Here is a 16,856-nt window from a genome sequence, read left to right as displayed (position 1 = left end):
ATTGCCACCAGAAGCTCTGGAAGCCCTGGGTCTGCAAGAGGCCGGACAAGAAGTTTGGGGGGCTGGGGCAGGGAGTGCAGGATTTGGTTAAAATGGCTCTGTGCTTCTGCCCTTGACCACTAGGGGGCAGCTGGCTTCTTTCCCAGCATCTTCACGGGGAGGGTGAGTAGGAGCCAGCCTTAGAGCAGGCTCTCTGCCCCCCACACCAGGGTTCTCCAGGTTCCGCCTGGGGTCACTGCCAGGAATCTGAGGGCGATAGGAAGAACATCTGCCCCAGCTTAACATGTGAAAATGGCCCTAGCATCACTGATGGGGGGTTGCCTGCCTCCGCCCTTCAAAACAAATAATGCATAAAATGATAATACTGAGGGCACTGTTCTAAGCACTGTCCCTCAGTCATCGCTTTTCATCTACCCCAATCTTGGAGAATAATTACCAGTCTCAGTCCCATTTTACAGATCGGGAAACTGAAGCTCAGAGAGGTTGAGTAACTCGTCCAAGGCCACACAGCTAATCGGCATCCAAGGCAGGATTCCAACTCAAATGGTCTGACTCCAGCCCGTGCCCTCAGCCCCTATGTGCTTCTGCCTGGACACAGGTTTGTGGTGATTCTTGCTGTTTTCCACCCTTGGGCTCCTGATTTCCTCCAGACTCTGATGTACGTGGTCAGAGTGGGGCTTGGGCCTGGGTGTTTTTTGAAAGTTCCCCATATGGCTTGAATGAGCACTCAGGGTTGCAAATGCTTTCTCAGGGATGAGGCTGGTTGGCAGCATTTCTACACTGCAGGAGGCGGGCCTGAGAGGAGGGTGTCCAGAGGCTGAGGCCCCAGAACCTACCTGCTCCTTGAGACGCTCCCTCTTCCTCGCTCCCTGGGGACCAGGTGTCACTCCTGGAGCAGAAGCCAACCCGTAACTCTTGCCCCACTGAAGCAGCCACCTGGCATGCCTTGGCCTGCAGGCTCTCACCCCAGCCACCGTCACCGGCCACCATATGGGCCTAGTGGCCCCCACTCCTGGCCACCTGTCTTTGATATAACATTTGTACGAATGCCTCGCCCCACCCCCAGCTGTTCTGATTTAACAGATCATGGCGGGACTCAGTCATGGGTAGTTTGTCCAAGCTCCTAGGTGACTCGAGTGTGCGGCCAGGGCCGAGGACACTGAACTAGATGACACCTAAGGTCATTTCTGCAGCCTTCACAGCACTGAGAGCTCGCCTCTGCCTGGGCCCCCATTCGGCTCTGCCAGCCACTAGCCACGTGACCTCGGGCAAGCCAGTCCACTCTCAGGGCCGTGGGCTCCTCATCGGGAAGATAGAAGTAATAGTAATGCCCACCTTACAGGGTTTCATGAAGACTGAATGAGAAAATGCACGTAACGCCCTTGGCACGGTGCCTGGCACAGTGTAAGCGCTCAGTAAATGCTCATTTTAACTGTCCTGAGCTGAGAGACGGTGTCTCTCAGAGCCCAGAAATGGTTTACAGAGCTGGTTAGATGCACACAGCTCCGTCTGTTCAAAGCCCCTAGGTGGAGAGCCCAGGGGTCGCAGTTCGAGAAACACAGCGAATGCCAACTGGCTTTCCAGCCTCCTGGCTTCCTCCCCAAAGAGGCGGTGACGTAGCCCCAAGCCCTCTCTGGCTGCCAGAGGACAGCAGTTTCTCAAGTCAGCATTTGGAGCAGCTCCCAGCCTCTGCAGCCAGTTTAACACTCACCCCCCGCCCCCCACCAGCCAGAAGTTCGCAGGACATTTGCCCGCTCTGGCAGAGGTCTCGCGTTGGGAGACAGGCAACAGACACTGTGATCCACAGCAGACAGAGGAGCCGCTACAGTCACACCCATGTTCTGTCGGTGGGGATCTTTTTCTCCCTGAGACCGGCTCCCATGGACGGCTGGCAGCCTGTTGAGTCAGGCACTGGCTGCAGGTCAGCAGGTTGGTCGGGCCCGCCCTGCCATACCAGGCACATACCAGTGTGCTTGGGCCCATCCCTTTGCCTCTCGAGGTCCCCATTTTCATTCTTGTTCTCCTGCGAAAGCTTTTTGTTTAAAAAAAAAAAAAACTAGTAGGCACCCCCTTCCCCCGCCCTTCCCACCTTCCAGCTCATTTTGGACCCGCTCCTTGGCTGTCTCTTAGCGCTTACTGTGTGCCAGTCTCAATCATCAGTTTACGTGAGGAAGGCAAGGCCCAGAGAGATTAAGCAACGTGCCTACAGTATGCTTTCATCTCCAGTGCCCAGGCCATAGTCACATTTCCTCCCAGTTGTTCCCCAAATGTCCAAAATCCTGTCCAGGACCACACATGTGGCTGTTATAGCCAGATGTGCCTCAGTTTCTTCACATGAAAAATGCCAGGCAGCATGCTAAACCCCGCAGGCGTTGTCACATTTAATTCCCACAGCAACTCTGCAGTGCCTGCAGGACAGGACCACAGCGCCTTATCTGAAACCCTGGGACCAGATGTGATTTGGAATTCAGAATTTTGCAGCTTTAGGGATAGACACCCTATGTTCCAGCCTTTGTGGCATCTGGGGCAGCGCCACTCCAGACTGCAGCGACGGGTGTGAAGGGTAAAGGTCACACATAGTGTGTCAGCCCGTGTTGCATCTGCTGACAAGTGAGTTTTGGTGCCAAGCTTCTGGGTTTCAGAGGGTCTTGGACCGTGGGCCTGAATGGCCGTCCCATTTTGCAGAGGAGCAGACAGATGCTCCCTGAGAGAGTTCAATGACTCACCCAAGGCCACAGATCTAAGTGGGTGAAGCCCAGGCTTGAACCCCATCTGTCAGGCTGGACACGACATCCCTCACTGCAGGGTCTGCCCAGGGCCAATCTTTGGCCACCGGGGTGAGAGGGCTGGGGTGTCAGTACAGACTGAGGGTGAGGGGCGCTGGGCTCCAGCTGGTAAGTCAAACTGGAGTCGTCCACCGTATTTGTTTCTTTCCCACGGTAAAGCTTGTAATGTGACAAACGCAACCGCAGGAAATGGCCCAGTCCAGCTGCTGGGCCCTCTTGAGGGGTCTGCTTCTTCCTGAAGACTGGGGGCAGAAGTGAGGGGCCATAGCCTGAAGGGGAGGGAAGGGGCCTCCCTCTCCTCCTGGGCCGCCCCTCCTCCCTCCAAGGCAGCGGGAAGGGGTGGGGAGGCTGAACGCATCCATTCTCACCACACTCATGGGCTAACGGGGAGGCCACCTAACTACACACGTGGGGGAAGAGACGGGGGAGTTGGGCCTCTTTCGCAGGCTGCTCTGCCAAAACCACCCGCCCCCCGCCTGCACAGAAGATGAGCTGGGTCTGTTCTCACACACTGTTTTAAATCTGATAAGGAAAACATCCATTTCAATGCATTTACATAATGTGTTGGCTGAGGCTGAGGTGTCCCCCATGAATGCTGATGGGGGCACGCCGAGGCTTTCCTGGGATGCACCTGGCCTCCCCCCGGGCATCCTCCCTGCCCGGAGAGAAAGGGGTTGCCCTCCTCCCCACGACTGCCAAGGGCTGTAGGCAGATCCTGGCCCCTGAGCTCATGGACGATATTCATTCAGCAGATATTAAATCTGCACCTATGCATGCCAGGGACTGGGCTGGGCCCTGGGGAAGCTAGGTGACTGATGGAGCTGCTCCTACCCTTGTAGGCTTGATGGCCTGTGGCTCTGGATGCTTTCATGATCATTCTCTCCACCTGTACCCACAGCAAGCCTGTGAGGAAAGTGTGGTGAGCCCCATTTTACAGATGAAGAAACTGAGGCCCAGAGGGAGTCCCTGCTCCAAGCCACGAAGTCAGCAGGTGTAGGAGCTAGGCCCTGAGGTGGGTCTCTAGACACCAGTACAGTGCTCTTCCTAAGATGCTCTGGCTGTGAAGAGAAAACCAAAAGGCAGCTTGCTGTGTGACCTTAGGCAAGTCTCTTGCCCTCTCTGGACCTTGGTTGCCCCATCCATAGAAATCATGGGGCCCGTTCACCGTGCCAGGAGCTTGCCCTTGTGCCCTCGTTTCATCTTCCCAGTGATTCCTATTTTGTGGTCTCTGAGGTCAGACAGGTCTGGCCTTGTTCTGTGGTCTGATCACCTCCAGCTGTGGGGCTTGGGGTGGCTACATCACCTCCCTGAGCGTCAGGTTCCTCGTCTGTAAAGTGGGAATACTAGGTAACAATGCACATCAAACACTTAGCCTGGAGCCTGGTACGTGGAGTGAGTGTCCAATAAGCAGGAGCTCTTCTTATTATCAGAGATCGGGAAGCTGAGGCTCAGAGAGGTGACCGGACAGCTCGGAGGTGGCCCAGCCGGGATTGGAATGCAGCAGTGTCTGACGGCAAAGCCTGGGGGTTCCTCCGCTTTCCTTGCCGGGCGAGGCTGGGCTTTGCCGATGCAACGTCCTGCCCCAGGAGAGAGAAGATTGGGTGCTAGTACCTTCCCTGACACGCTTAGGGAGCTTCGGCCAGAGCCTGCTTCCAGGAGGGGTGATGTGATAGCGCACAGATGCAGGAGTCTTCACGGCTTTGATGGGGAGCGGGGAGGGGAGGTATGGTGGGACCAGACTCACGACCCCCCATCTCCCCACCAGCCTCATGTGGTTGAGGAGAGCACTACCCACGAATTGGGAGATTTCTAAAATGCTGTGTGACTTACACTTGAGGCCTTCCCTCTCTGGGCCTTGGTTGATCGTTCCTGAGGATATTATTTTCAGCTCCATGAAAAGTACCCTGGGGTGTTCCACCTGACCCTCAGCCCCGCTCTGAGGAACCCTACCCACCCAGGGGTCTCACATTCACAAGCCTCCAGGGGCCAGCCAGGCAACACAGAAAAACCAGGCCTGGGGGAGGGTGCAGCACCTCCACCCCAAGCTCCGGACAGGTGTTGCCTTGCGGGGTGGTAGGTCCTCTATCGCCCAACATTTCTATTTAGTTTTTAAGGAGAATTCAGACATCTGGGTTTGGGGGGTAAAATAACCTGTTTTTTAAATGCTGTCAACCAGTTTTTAAAAACCCCGAATGGTCAAATCAAGCTCTTCTGCAGATGGAAAACCGCCAGGGCTTGAGACCTCTTTCAGAGCCCATCTCCCCGGGGCTCTGGAGAGTGAGCCTGGGAGCAGGGGCTCCACCTGTGGGAGGGCACCCCGCCCCCAGCGGAATCTGATTACCCCCGGGCGCCCCCGCCAATGGCAGGCGGCGGGAGGCAGGGGCGGGCCGGGGCGCCAGAGGTTGGGTTGAGAGCGCTTCCCCGTCAGGCACAGATGGTATTTTTTTTTTTTTTATCAGTGTCAGCATTGGCTTCTTTCTGCTCTGATGAATAGATTCTAAAGAGGCAGTGACATTATTCGAGATAACAGAGGGAACAGAGAAAGGGTCAGCGACGGAGAGAAAATGGCAGAGCCAGCAGATAAAGGGGAGGCCGGAGGGGGCGGAGTGCCGCGGCTGGGGCGCCCCCCGCCCCACATTACTGCGATGCCCCGCCAAGCCCGGCTTCCTGCAGCGGGGGCTGCGGTGCTCGCCCGGCCCAGGGCAGGGGAGGCCCAGGCAGCTGCGCGCGCGCGCGCCTGCTCCCTCCTGGCGTCCCGGCCGCCCATTCCGCCTTTTCAATTCGATTCAATTAGGCCTCCCCGCTCGGAAGCTTGTCTCCTCTGATATCCAGTTTAACTGACAGGGGATTAGAGCTGTTTGTATTACACACACACTCTCTCGGGCTGCTAAACCACAGGCAGGGCCCGGGGACCGGGTTATTTATGGAACGTGCAGCACTGTTTCTCTCGACCTGCTTCCTTCTGGGGGGAGCTAGGGGGCCTGCTGTCTGCTACAGCCCCACGCCTCCCTCACCCCCACTCCAGGCCTGGGCAGTAGAGCAAAAGAGCTCAGGGAGAACTGAATCTGAATCTCAGCTCTGCCACTTGCTGGCTGTATGGCTGCGGGCAAGACTCAATTTCTTCATCCGGCAAATGGAGACAGCCAACTCCATCGCCTCCATTAAGGCAGGTGTAGGGACGACCTGCAGAAACAGGTGTAGGGCATTTAACACGGTGCCTGTGCATTCACTTGGCATATCACTCAACAAATATGATTGAGGGACAGCCCTGTGCTGGGCGCTGGTCTGCGTCACTGAGGAAGTAAGGCCCCCTGTGCCTGCCTTCAGGAAGCTTACATTCCAGTGCAAGAGTTGGAAAATAAACATGGACTCCCTCCCGGTGCTACATGGGGAGGACCAGGCAGGTGAGAGTGAGGATGGTGGTGATGGTGATGGAAGTGAGTACCACTGCAGGGCCTCTGCCTCTGCTGTTCCCTCTGCCTGGAACACCCCCACCCCACCCCACCTCACCCCACCCCACCTCTCTCTTTGTTTTATTTCCAAAGTGCCGTCATTTGCTCTTACATCACCTGTCTCCCCAGTCAATCGCCAGCTCTCCGAGGGCAGGCGCCAAGGCTGTCTTCTCACTGCTGCCCCCTCCCCAGGTTAGCACAGTGCCTGGCACATGATAAGAGTGAAGAGTGAATGAGTGAGTGAATGGATGGATGGATGGATGAGAAGGCAGGGAGACAGAAAGTGGCCACTCTTGCCTGCGACGTGGCTACCCTGCTCAGCTCAGGAAACCTGGCCATCCCCAAGCCCACCTCTCCAGACCACCTCTCTAAAGGGGTTTTGCTGGGTTTAGGAATGGGTAGGGGTCGGGGTCTTGGTCAGAAGGCAGGGGGCTCTTCCCTTCTTATCCTATTTTCACTCAGAGGGAAAGAAGGGCCTCCACACACCCTCCCTCTCCCAGCAACCAGGGGCTGGGGAACAAATAGCATTTCTGAAGTCTGGGGGTGGGGAGGAGGAGGAAGTGTCTTCATTGTTGGGGGAGGGGTGGTGCTGCCAGCACCCATCTGCACCCTTTCCTCACTCCACTTACCAGACCTTGAGGGGGCCTTGGCCCTAGGGGAGTGCAGGTCTGGACGCTCATAACATTCAGTGCAAGAGAATAACAGCCACCAGTAAATGCACACATTCCCCGTGTCAGGCTTGACATGCAGGACCGAATTATTTCCCACAACAGTTCTCCATTCTCCAGAAGAGGAAACTGAGGCTCAGAGTGGTGGGAGGGCAAGCCCAACATCACCCAGCCAGGAAGGAGTGGCACTGGGATGGAACCCAGGACTCTGAGGTTCAATACCTGCTTGTTCATCTAACGTCTGCTGTGTGCCAGGCACCTTCATGTCTCCAGACAACCTGAGAAGTGGGTGTTCTGTCCCCCATTTTGCAGAAGGGAAAACTGAAGCTCAGCAGAGAGGTGAAAGGGCTGGCCCTCAGTCTCACAGCCTGTTAGAGGCAGGCAGGGCCAAGTGGAAACACAAGTCTGCCTGACTCCAAATCCACTCTGCAGTCTCTACCCTGCAGTTCGCTCCTCAGCTCAAGTGTCCAGGTTGTTTCAGATTTGTATTAGGCCCTGGGTAGTGAAGGGTCAGATCAATCAACCAGCAGTTGTTGGGTCCCTCAAAGGCCCCTAAAGTATGACACTGTCCCTACAGGTAAGGAAGATGTCATCCAGTTGGGAGGGTGACATATTAATATGTAAAGAGTTATAAGAATTAAATGACAAAGAGAAACTTTGGGCACTCTCACAAGGGCATGTGTATGATCCACAATTCTGAAGAATTGGTCAGGGAATGTGGCCTTGAAAGATTTTTTAGAGATAGAAGTCCACATGATACTCATTACAATTACAATGAATCGATCATCATTATAATGACAAAAACCGTTAATAATCACTATAATTAGGCCCCATTGCTGTTCCCATTTCACAGATGAGGATGCTGAAGCTCAGAGAGAGGAAACGACATCCCCAAGGCCGGCCAGCTGGTAAGTGAGACTCAAGCTCAGGTCCTCTGACCCCAAAGCCAGTTTCTCTCCCCCTACCCTGGGCAATCTGAGTGTCACAAGCAGGAAAGTAACTGGCCCAGGTCTAGGTGGCTGAGCTAACATTTGTTCCCAGAGCCAGCTTCTTGGCCAAGGCCTGAGTTTGGCTGGGGCCGAGGGATCAAGTAGACATACTACCTGACCTCGAACAATGTGCTGGGTGCTAGGGTCTCAGAGGTGAATGAGACCTGTCCCTGCCCTCCAGGGCTCACAGGCAGAGCCAGCTAAGCAAAATGACAATGAGAGTAAAGAGCAGCAGGTTCCGAGTTACCATGGAGCCCAGGGAGGCGTGGTATGTGTCCCAGCTAGAGTGTGGGCAGGGAATCAGGGAAGGCTACCTGGAGGAGGAAGTGTCTTTGCAGAATTTTGGCTGAGCTGGGAAGTGAGCGAGGGCATTCTAGGCAGCAAAGGCACTGAGGGGAGCAGTGCTGGAGTAGGTGCAGAGAAGGCACACATGGTTTGGTGTTCAGATGGCACCTATTGTATGAAGCAGGGTCTGGGCCAACACGGAGCAAGGGCCCTGGGGAGCCATGGTGGGTGTTAGACATGGGACGGCAGGTCACAGTTGTGCTTTGGTGAGTCCTCTGGCTGTGGTGTTACAGAGGCAGGGGGATAAGGGGAGGTGAGAGATGGCAGTGGCTGGAAGGGAGTGGCAGCAACGGGAACAGACGGACTGGAGGTGACAGATGGAAGGATTACCCAGGTGCCCAGAGGGGCCTTTCAGTTTTGGAGTCCCACTACACTCCCCCATTCAAGGAGCATGTTTCCCCTTTTTGGATAGTCTCCTGCCTGGGGTGGGGCCTCTTCGCTGCTTCTTTAGTTGGCATGCAAGCCCCTCATATTAGCGTCCAAGGGCTGCTGGAACACAGTACCACACACCGAGAGGCTGAAAACAACAGAAATTTCTTGTCTCACAGTTCTGGGGGCCAGAAGTCTGAAGTCAAGATGTCAGCAGGGCCATACTCCCTCTGAGACTCTAGGTAGAATCCTTCCCTGCCTCTTCCCTAACTTCTGGTGGTGGCCGGCAATCCTTGGCATTCCCGGGCTCACAGCTGCCTCCCTCCCGGCTCTGCTTCTGTCGTCACGTGGCCACCTCCTCTCTGTGTCTCTGTCTTCACACGACATTTCCTCTTCTTATAAGGGCACTAGTCACATTGGATTCGGGTCCACCCTCGTGACCCCGTCTTAACTTGATGACACCTGCAAAGACCCCATTTGCAAATAAGGTCACGTTCACAGGTAGCAGGGGTTAGGACCTCACCATCTCTTTTGCGGGGGATGCAGCTGAAATCATAACACTCTTCAGAGCAGGGGTTTTCCGGGTTCGTTTCTGCATCTGCGGTCCCTGGCACAGAGCCTGGCGTATGTCAGAGCTCAGAGGGAGTCGTGGGATGAACAAACGAGCGGACTGAGTCCGGGCGTCCAGCCTCTCCTCCGTGGCTGACCCTAGCTCCTCTTGTGACTGCAGCCACCCCAGCCCGAATGGCAGGCAGGCCAGGCAGGTCTCGGGGGCGGCCTCTCCCACGGGTTGTTCTCCGAAAGAAGTGCTGTCGATGTCAGCAGATGCCTATCACTTTCCTTCCCCAGCAGAGTCTCAGCTGTCAGAGGAAGTGAAATAGTCATTGCCTATCCTTGCGTTTGAGATTTTATTGACAGTTTCATTGTCACCCAAAAAACCCTCCTTTTCTCCAGTGGCATTTTCATCAGGAGAGCCTGGGGGCAAGAGGGGAGGCAGGGCTGGTTCCTGAAAACTGGTTTTGGCAGGCAGTGAGCACTGACTGGTTCCTCCCGCCTGGGGTCAGTCGGGGTAGAAGCCCCCTGCCACCAGCCTTGGCTCCAGCCCTGCTCGGCACCCCCCTCCGGGGGACAAGAGGGAATGAGAGGTAGGAGAGGAAGGCACCCTGAGGGGCCCTGGAAATAGCCACGGTGGCCAGATGGGGCAGCCCAGACCCCATAGGGGGTCCTCACACCTTTCTCCAGCCCTCCACGGTGGACATTCAGTGGCATCAGGGGGCTGGGTGAGAGCACGGGCTGTGCGATCAGGCCCACTGGGGTGCAGTTCTCAGCTCGGCGATGCACCTCAGGGCAAGTCCTTAACCCTGCGGAGCCTCAACGGCTCCATCTGTCTAATGGGGTAGTAACTTGTAGCTTCAGTGGCCGAGGCTCCATCTGAGCCAAGCACCCATTATCCTATTCAGTTCTCCCCAGAACCCAGAGAGCTGGTGCCGTCAGTATCCTCACTTTAATGATGTGGAACCGAGGCTCAGAAGGTGGGGCAGCCTGGCCAAGACCTCCATGGCTGGAAAGTGACAGAGGCTGTGTCTGAACCCAGGTTGTGATACGCCAAGCCTGGCTGTGAACCACCTCATGGTGTCAGTGGGAGGGTGCAGGCATGAAAGTATCACAGTGCCTGCGTGTGGGAAAAGCCATCTGCTATTATTATCGTTGTTGTTTTTGTGGGGTGGAACCGGGCCCCTCTACAGCCACTCTGCCCCGAGGACTCTCTGGATGTCACTGGGAGGTGTTGGCCACACAGCAAGGTGAGCTCAGGGGCTGAAGGCCCTATCAGCGGGTCCTATCCTGCTCCATGCTGCAGCCCCCTCTGCGCTCCCCTTCCCTGGCCCCCAGCAGGGCTCCAGGCAGAGCTGTCAGTTACCAAGTGGGCAAGGGCAAGGTCAGCTGACTACAGCATCAGCCTGAGACCTTATAAAGCCGCTTCACCATGTCCAAGCCACCCAATGGGAAATGAGGGCTGGACAGCTGCCCCTGCTCAGGGCCGCCGAGCGAGGGAGGTGGATACTGTAGTCAAAACAGATCCTGGGGCCTCCCTGGTGGCGCAAGTGGTTGAGAGTCCGCCTGCCGATGCAGGGGATACGGGTTTGTGCCCCGGTCTGGGAGGATCCCATATGCCGCGGAGCGGCTGGGCCCGTGAGCCATGGCCGCTGAGCCTGCGCGTCCGGAGCCTGTGCTCCGCAACGGGGGAGGCCACAACAGTGAGAGGCCCGCATACGGCAAAAAAAAAAAAAAAAAAACAGATCCTGGAGTCCACGAGTTTGAGTTCTGGTGTGGCCACCTGCTGGCCGGCGAAAGTTGCCAAATATCACTGAGTCTAAGTTTCATCTTGCGTATGATGAGATAATAAAAGGTCCCCCTCGTAAGGTCCAGGGGCTAAATAACACTGCACAGAAAACACTTAGCACAGGGTCTGGCACAAAAAGAAGACAGAATTTTAGCACCTAAACGCTTCTTAAAGGATCTCGGGCTGCCAACCCCTCCATGGTGCACAGGAGGAAACAGAGGCCCAGAGAGGGGAAGGGTTTCCTCTTAGCCAGTCCCCAGAGCGGGGCTCGCACCTTGGCCTCCGGACTCCCAGTTCAGTGCTCCGCCACCTCCCCACCCAACTTGTCAGCCGAGTCCCTCCGGCCCTCGCCCATCCTTCTCCCCGTGTCTCCGGTCCCCGTGGCTTCGAGAGCCCGAGCCGCAGGCCCCGCAGCGAGGCCCGCCATTCTCCCTCTCTCCGGCACACTGAAGGTTTTGAAAGTTAAAGTATTACCGTCGGCTTTGTTGTTGCCTAACTACGACAGACAAATTGAAAACCAGTTGTCAAAATGTCAGTGCACAACAAATCAACATGCAGAACGAGTGGCGGCCCTCTGCGGTGTATAATTAAACAAAAAATCCCTTTTAGAAATTTCAGCGAGCGTTGGTTCCACTTTATATTTGTCTGTGTGATTAATAAAGGCAGCTAATTTTCAGACTTTAAAAACAGCTAGAAAATAGCTCCTAATTACATATTAGGTTCCTAGCGGCCCCCGCTGAGCTGCACCGGCATTGGTGGGCCAAAGAATTTGGCAGAAGCTTAATTGCATTCTGAGCATCATCTAATTTTAGTTAAATGTAATGTAATCAGCACCAGATGTCTGAAATAAAATATGAATTATGAATATGATGAAATTTCATTCTTGAATAAAAAAGTAATTTGCTATTTAGTTCATTAAAGTCTTAGAGTTTTATTAGGAGCAGGTATATACAGCCCGGCGAGGTGATGTATTAAATGATATCTGGGGGAACGAGAGAAACCCCAAAGGGATGGAAAACTTTATCCAGAGTGTCCAGTTATGATTAATTACTGTGGGGCCTGGGGAAGCCCCTGGGGACCCCAATGAATCTCTCAGGCTCCTTGAGGTGGAGCCTGAATTTTAGGGCAAGAAGCTTGGAGTGGGAAGCCATGGGTGCCGCTGAGGCCTGTGCCACCCCTGGCATCCCACCCCTATCTCCCTCCCACCCACAGCTGGCGTCCCCTGGCTTCTGAGATGAGTATGTGGAGGGCTTGCTCCTGGTGACACTGCTCCATGGCGGGCCCCATGCTGGGCTTGGTGACACCGTGTGGGACGGCCATGGGCATCCCAGGCAGGGATTCAGTCTCTGCCTCTCACTGTCTGTGTGACCTCAGTTCAGGGCCTCAGTTTCCTCTTCCATAAAATGGGCATAATAATAGCGCCTATCAGACACTCAGAACAGTCGCCGGCATGTGGCAAAGCCCCTGCTTCATGTTTGCTATTGTTGGAGTTGTTATTACTATTCAGAGAGGTCACAGTAAATCAGTATTAAAATGCCTTCTTTGGTTTCGTCTCTCGGAGCAGCCCATGATGCAGACTGTAAACTCTATCTTGTTTTTCAGCTGAAGCTCAGAGAAGTCACACAACTTGCTCGTTGCACAGCTAGTAGTTGCCAAAGTCAGGATTTGAACCTGGGACCATCCCTGCTTCCAGTGTTTCCCACAGCATCCCAGGAGAGCTGTCCTGGTGGGAGGCCTGGGCTGAGGATTCTGGAACGGGTCTGGGCAGGGTGCAGGAGGGAGCAGGGTTCATCTGCCCCAGATTCAAGGCATAGAGAAGTGGGTAAAGGCGGGAGGCTGGGCAGAGAGTCTAGGCCGGTATCCTGGGCTCTGCCAGGAGCTGCTCTGGGCAGGTGGGGGGGACAGAGGCCATCTCTCCACCCTCACTTCACACCAACCAATAATTTCCTGCAATTATCTGGAAAAGATTAATTAGCAAAGTGCACCATATTGACTGGAGGCTGCCCTGGCAATCGATAAACTTGGGACAGTCTCCCGGGTGCTTGGAGAAAAGGACCAGAACTTGAAAGCGGGGGAGGAAGACCAGCTCTGGCAGGTCTGAGCCTTGTTTTCGAGCCCTGGGGGGGGCTGGTCGGCTTCCTGGGTGGGGCTCAGCTCTGCGTGACCTCCTGGTGGCTCTGAGGAAGTCCCTTTGCCTCTCCGAGCCTCAGTTTCCCCACCTGTAAGATGGGGGTCTGGGCTGCCCCCAGTCAGGGATCTTCCTTCTTCTCTTATAAGTTCTGGGAGGTGTAGGGGAAAAGCGGGTACAGGGGGCCAGTAGGGCAGCAGCTGTGGAGGGAGCCCCTCTTCTTGTGGCCTCAGCTTCCCTTTGCTGACTTGGGAGCCTACTGGGGACTGAGGAAGCAGAAAGGGTTCACCGAGACTGCCTTTTAAGGGCAAAATTGAACATCTGGTCTTTCTGAGGAATCATCAGTGTACAGCCCCAGGAGCCCTCCACTGCCCCAGGTTCTGGTCAGCCTAAGAGCTGAGTGCGCGCAGCCTGGTGGGGAAGGTGGCAGAGCTAGAGGTCAGGCGAAGGATGGCTCAGGTCCCGACACCCCCACCTCCCCACTCGGCGCCCCAGCCAGTCTCCAGGCCTCCTGGGGCCCCAGTGCTCCCCTCTGGAAATCGCACACCCCACTGAGCAGTTGGGAGTTTCCAATGGGCCAGGGGATGCCGGCGGCCCAGCCTGGTGCCAGCACAGAGCAGCTGTGGGGAGGATGGAAGCTGCTGTCCATGCAGATCCCCACCCCGACCCCACCCGCATCCGGCAGCGTCCAGCCGTACCCAGTGTCCCCCTCGGATGGTACAAGTGAAGAGAGTTCTGTGGAGGGATTCTGTGCACAGAGGTGCAAGCCAGCTGGGGACACTGAGGCCCCCGCACTCAGAGGGACACGGCCGCTTCCAGGAATGCCACACCAAGGCAGGCATACCCCAAACTCACCCTCTCCCTCGACCCCCAGCCTCCGATCGGGTGATCCTTCCTGGAAGCCAGAGGGTGGAAAGCCTGTGGAGGTCAGCTTCCCAGGGCACAGAGCCGGGCCAGAAAAGTTGGGAACAGACACGTGGTAAAAGGGAAGAACCCACCACCGCCTCTCTTCCCAGAACTTTGGATAAGTATTGGGGAGAGGGGAGGCTTTGGGTGGGAGTGGGGACGAGGGGGTCCTAAGCAGGCGTGGTGTTCACCCCATGTTGCTGATGCTGAGTCCCATGTGACCTCTGCCCGTGGCTCCTCCCCTCCCCCCCTGGGGCCTCATCCCACCCATCAGAGTCTCACTTGGCACCAGTGCTCCCAAAACAGTGCTCCCTGGGGAGTCAGAGAGGATTCCAGACAGGCTGGGTTCTCTAGTTCTCAACTTGCTTGTGCCCTAGGCTTAGGGGCTCCACCTCCCTGAGATTAATTGAGGCCACATCAGCCAAGCACCTTGCACAGTGCCTGACACATAGTAGGTGGTCCACAAAGCATCCCCTTCCCCCCCTCGCCACCCTCTTCCCAATCAGTCCCTGGGGCATCAGGCATTCATCTGATAGTGATTGGGCTCCGGCCCCCGACCCAAGCTGCAGGGAAGCTGGAGTCATTTGTCCTGCGGCGAAGACTGACAGAGCTTCTCCTACGAGCTGGACTCTGGGGACACGGCAGTGAGAGGACAGTGCTGGACTCTGCTCCTGCAAGGTCCACGGGGTCTTATGGAGGCAGACTTGGAGTGGGAGTTCCCAAAGTTTGAGGTGCTGTAGCAGGGGGTGACCCAGAGGGCAGTGGGGTGAGGCCCCTGATGTCAGTCGGCAACACGCTTCCAGGAAAGAGCCCCTTCCTCTGTCCTGTCCTTAGATGCAGGGGGTGCTCGTGTGCAGAGCCCCCTAGGTGGGTCCAAACAGCCCTAAGTCCTGTGCCTGGAGGGGACCAGGAAGGCTGGACGGCTCCAATGTCCCACCTCCACTCACCTCCCGGGTGCCCCCTCACCACCTCACCTCCCGCCAGGCCCTGAGGCCACCTGCCTGCCTGCCACCCACTGGCCACTCCCCAGCCCAGGTCAGCTGCCTGTCCCTGCTCTATTCATCAAGGGCATGACAGCTAAAATTCATCTGAAGATGAAGAAAGTGCCCGCTAATCCGTTCTGGAAGACATTGATAGACTAGCAGCTCAGGGAGAATTGCACAGCAGTAATGAAATTAGGCTAAAACTGCTGGCGGATTGCAGATAATTGCCCTTGTCTGTCACTAGGAATAACATCTCCCAAATCCAACACAAGGATTGTTCAACTTGCAGGAATTTCTTTTCTTTTTTTCTTTTCTTTTCTTTTTTTTTTTTGAGACCGAAAGCCAGGGCTTGGAATCTTTGTCTGGGCAACAGCCTCAGGAGGGTTGGGGAGCAGACATCGCTGTGGTGACTGCCTTCCTTGCCCCTAGAGACCCCCAGGAGCCCCAGCTGCAGCCAGAGAGACAAGGGGACAGGAGGAGGGGGCTGAGCCACGGTCCCGGGACCGTTCCTCCACGGCCCTTTGTGGGTCCCACCCTGAGCCTTGGTTTCTCCTTGATGCCCACCAGCATGGTCCAGCTGGCAAGGCCCTGGGTAGAAACCAGGGAGGAGGGAAATCTTAGGGAACTGCACCTACAACAATGATGGCTCTGGGTTCTGGGGGGACAGAATCTGGTTGGAAGAGGGCCATAGGACTTTGTATGGAAGTTACCTTTGCATTATGTTGAGATAAAATCAATCCTTCATATAAGAGGATGGACTGTGGGAGATGCGGACAGCTAAGGTCTCCTGAAGCCACTCTCTGGGCCACCATGGGGGTCTAGATTCCTGGAAAGGAAAGTTCTGAGGAGGGACAGTTTATGGACTCACAGGTTTCCCCTGGCTGTTGGTGTGACCAGCACACAGCTGGCACTCAATTCACACTGATGTCATAGAGCGTTCAATGTCAGCCACAACCCCTGTGAATGTCAGCATAATGTCTTTTCACGTGTTAGTATTATAGACTGTTGGATGTCGATATCACTGGATGATGTCACAGAACATTTGAATGTCAACGCCATGCTACGTTCAAATGTCGGTGGCCCGGAAAGCTTGAATCTCCCTCTCACAGGAGGTCAGAGTGTCAGTCAACGTCAAGGACCATTAGTACATGAGTATCATTGACTCAGAGAATTTGGGAGCTGTAAGGAGTCTTAGAGATTGATTTAAACTCTTCATTTGACAGATGCAGAAACCGTGGCCCAGAGAGGTTAAGTGATTCGCCAAAGGTCACACAGTGAGAAGGACCACCCCCCCAGATGTAAGTTTCATCAAGGTCACAACATGTAACTCCTTCCTCTCCTCCAAGCCCCACCTGTCCCAGTCCCCCCAGGGTGCTGGTCCCTGGTGCTCAACTCTTGGGGATAGGCACATGTTCTGGGATTCATAGCAGGATCTCCCAGGATCCTCTGGTCTGCTCCCCACGGTTAGCCGGTGTCACTAATCAGCCCCAGCCACTGGCCGAGTCACACTTTCCATCTCCTCATTCTTTTGGATCAATGTGGTTCTGCTGAGGACTTATTATGTCCGATGAGGGCGCTGAGAGTGAGGTGAGGCTGGAAGAGAGAGTGGACAGGAGGTTCAGAGGAGGGAGACACGATCCTCGCTGAGGGCTTGTGTTCAGGAAGAACTTGACTGTGAACAGGATCTCGAAAGAGCCAACAGGTTTCCATTAGTAGCTTGACTTAGGGTTGGGCTCGAGGGAGGAGCTGCACGTGGGGATGGAGGACACTTGCCCCGCAGAATGCAGAGGCAGCCTGATGATAGGGGCAGGGACGGTGGTATCCGATGATGGACAGCAACTCGTTAAGGACCGCTTGCCCATCAGACTTCATCCGCGTCTTCCAACACC

General features: G+C 55.5%; 1 long non-coding RNA gene across 1 annotated transcript; it reads left to right on the top strand.

Annotated features, from left to right (window-relative positions):
* The first annotated feature begins 386 nt into the window (after nucleotides 1-386).
* Nucleotides 387-16,265, top strand: LOC132502368 (uncharacterized). The gene is made up of 3 exons (XR_009534479.1): nucleotides 387-598; nucleotides 7,760-7,814; nucleotides 16,191-16,265. It is a non-coding gene; the product is annotated as an uncharacterized LOC132502368 (long non-coding RNA).
* The last annotated feature ends 591 nt before the right edge of the window (nucleotides 16,266-16,856 follow it).

The sequence above is a fragment of the Mesoplodon densirostris genome, chromosome 15 (genome assembly GCF_025265405.1).
Source record: "Mesoplodon densirostris isolate mMesDen1 chromosome 15, mMesDen1 primary haplotype, whole genome shotgun sequence".
NCBI classification, from domain to species: domain Eukaryota; kingdom Metazoa; phylum Chordata; class Mammalia; order Artiodactyla; family Ziphiidae; genus Mesoplodon; species Mesoplodon densirostris.
Note: the sequence above shows the minus strand (reverse complement) of the source record. Positions and strands in the feature narration are given on the sequence as shown.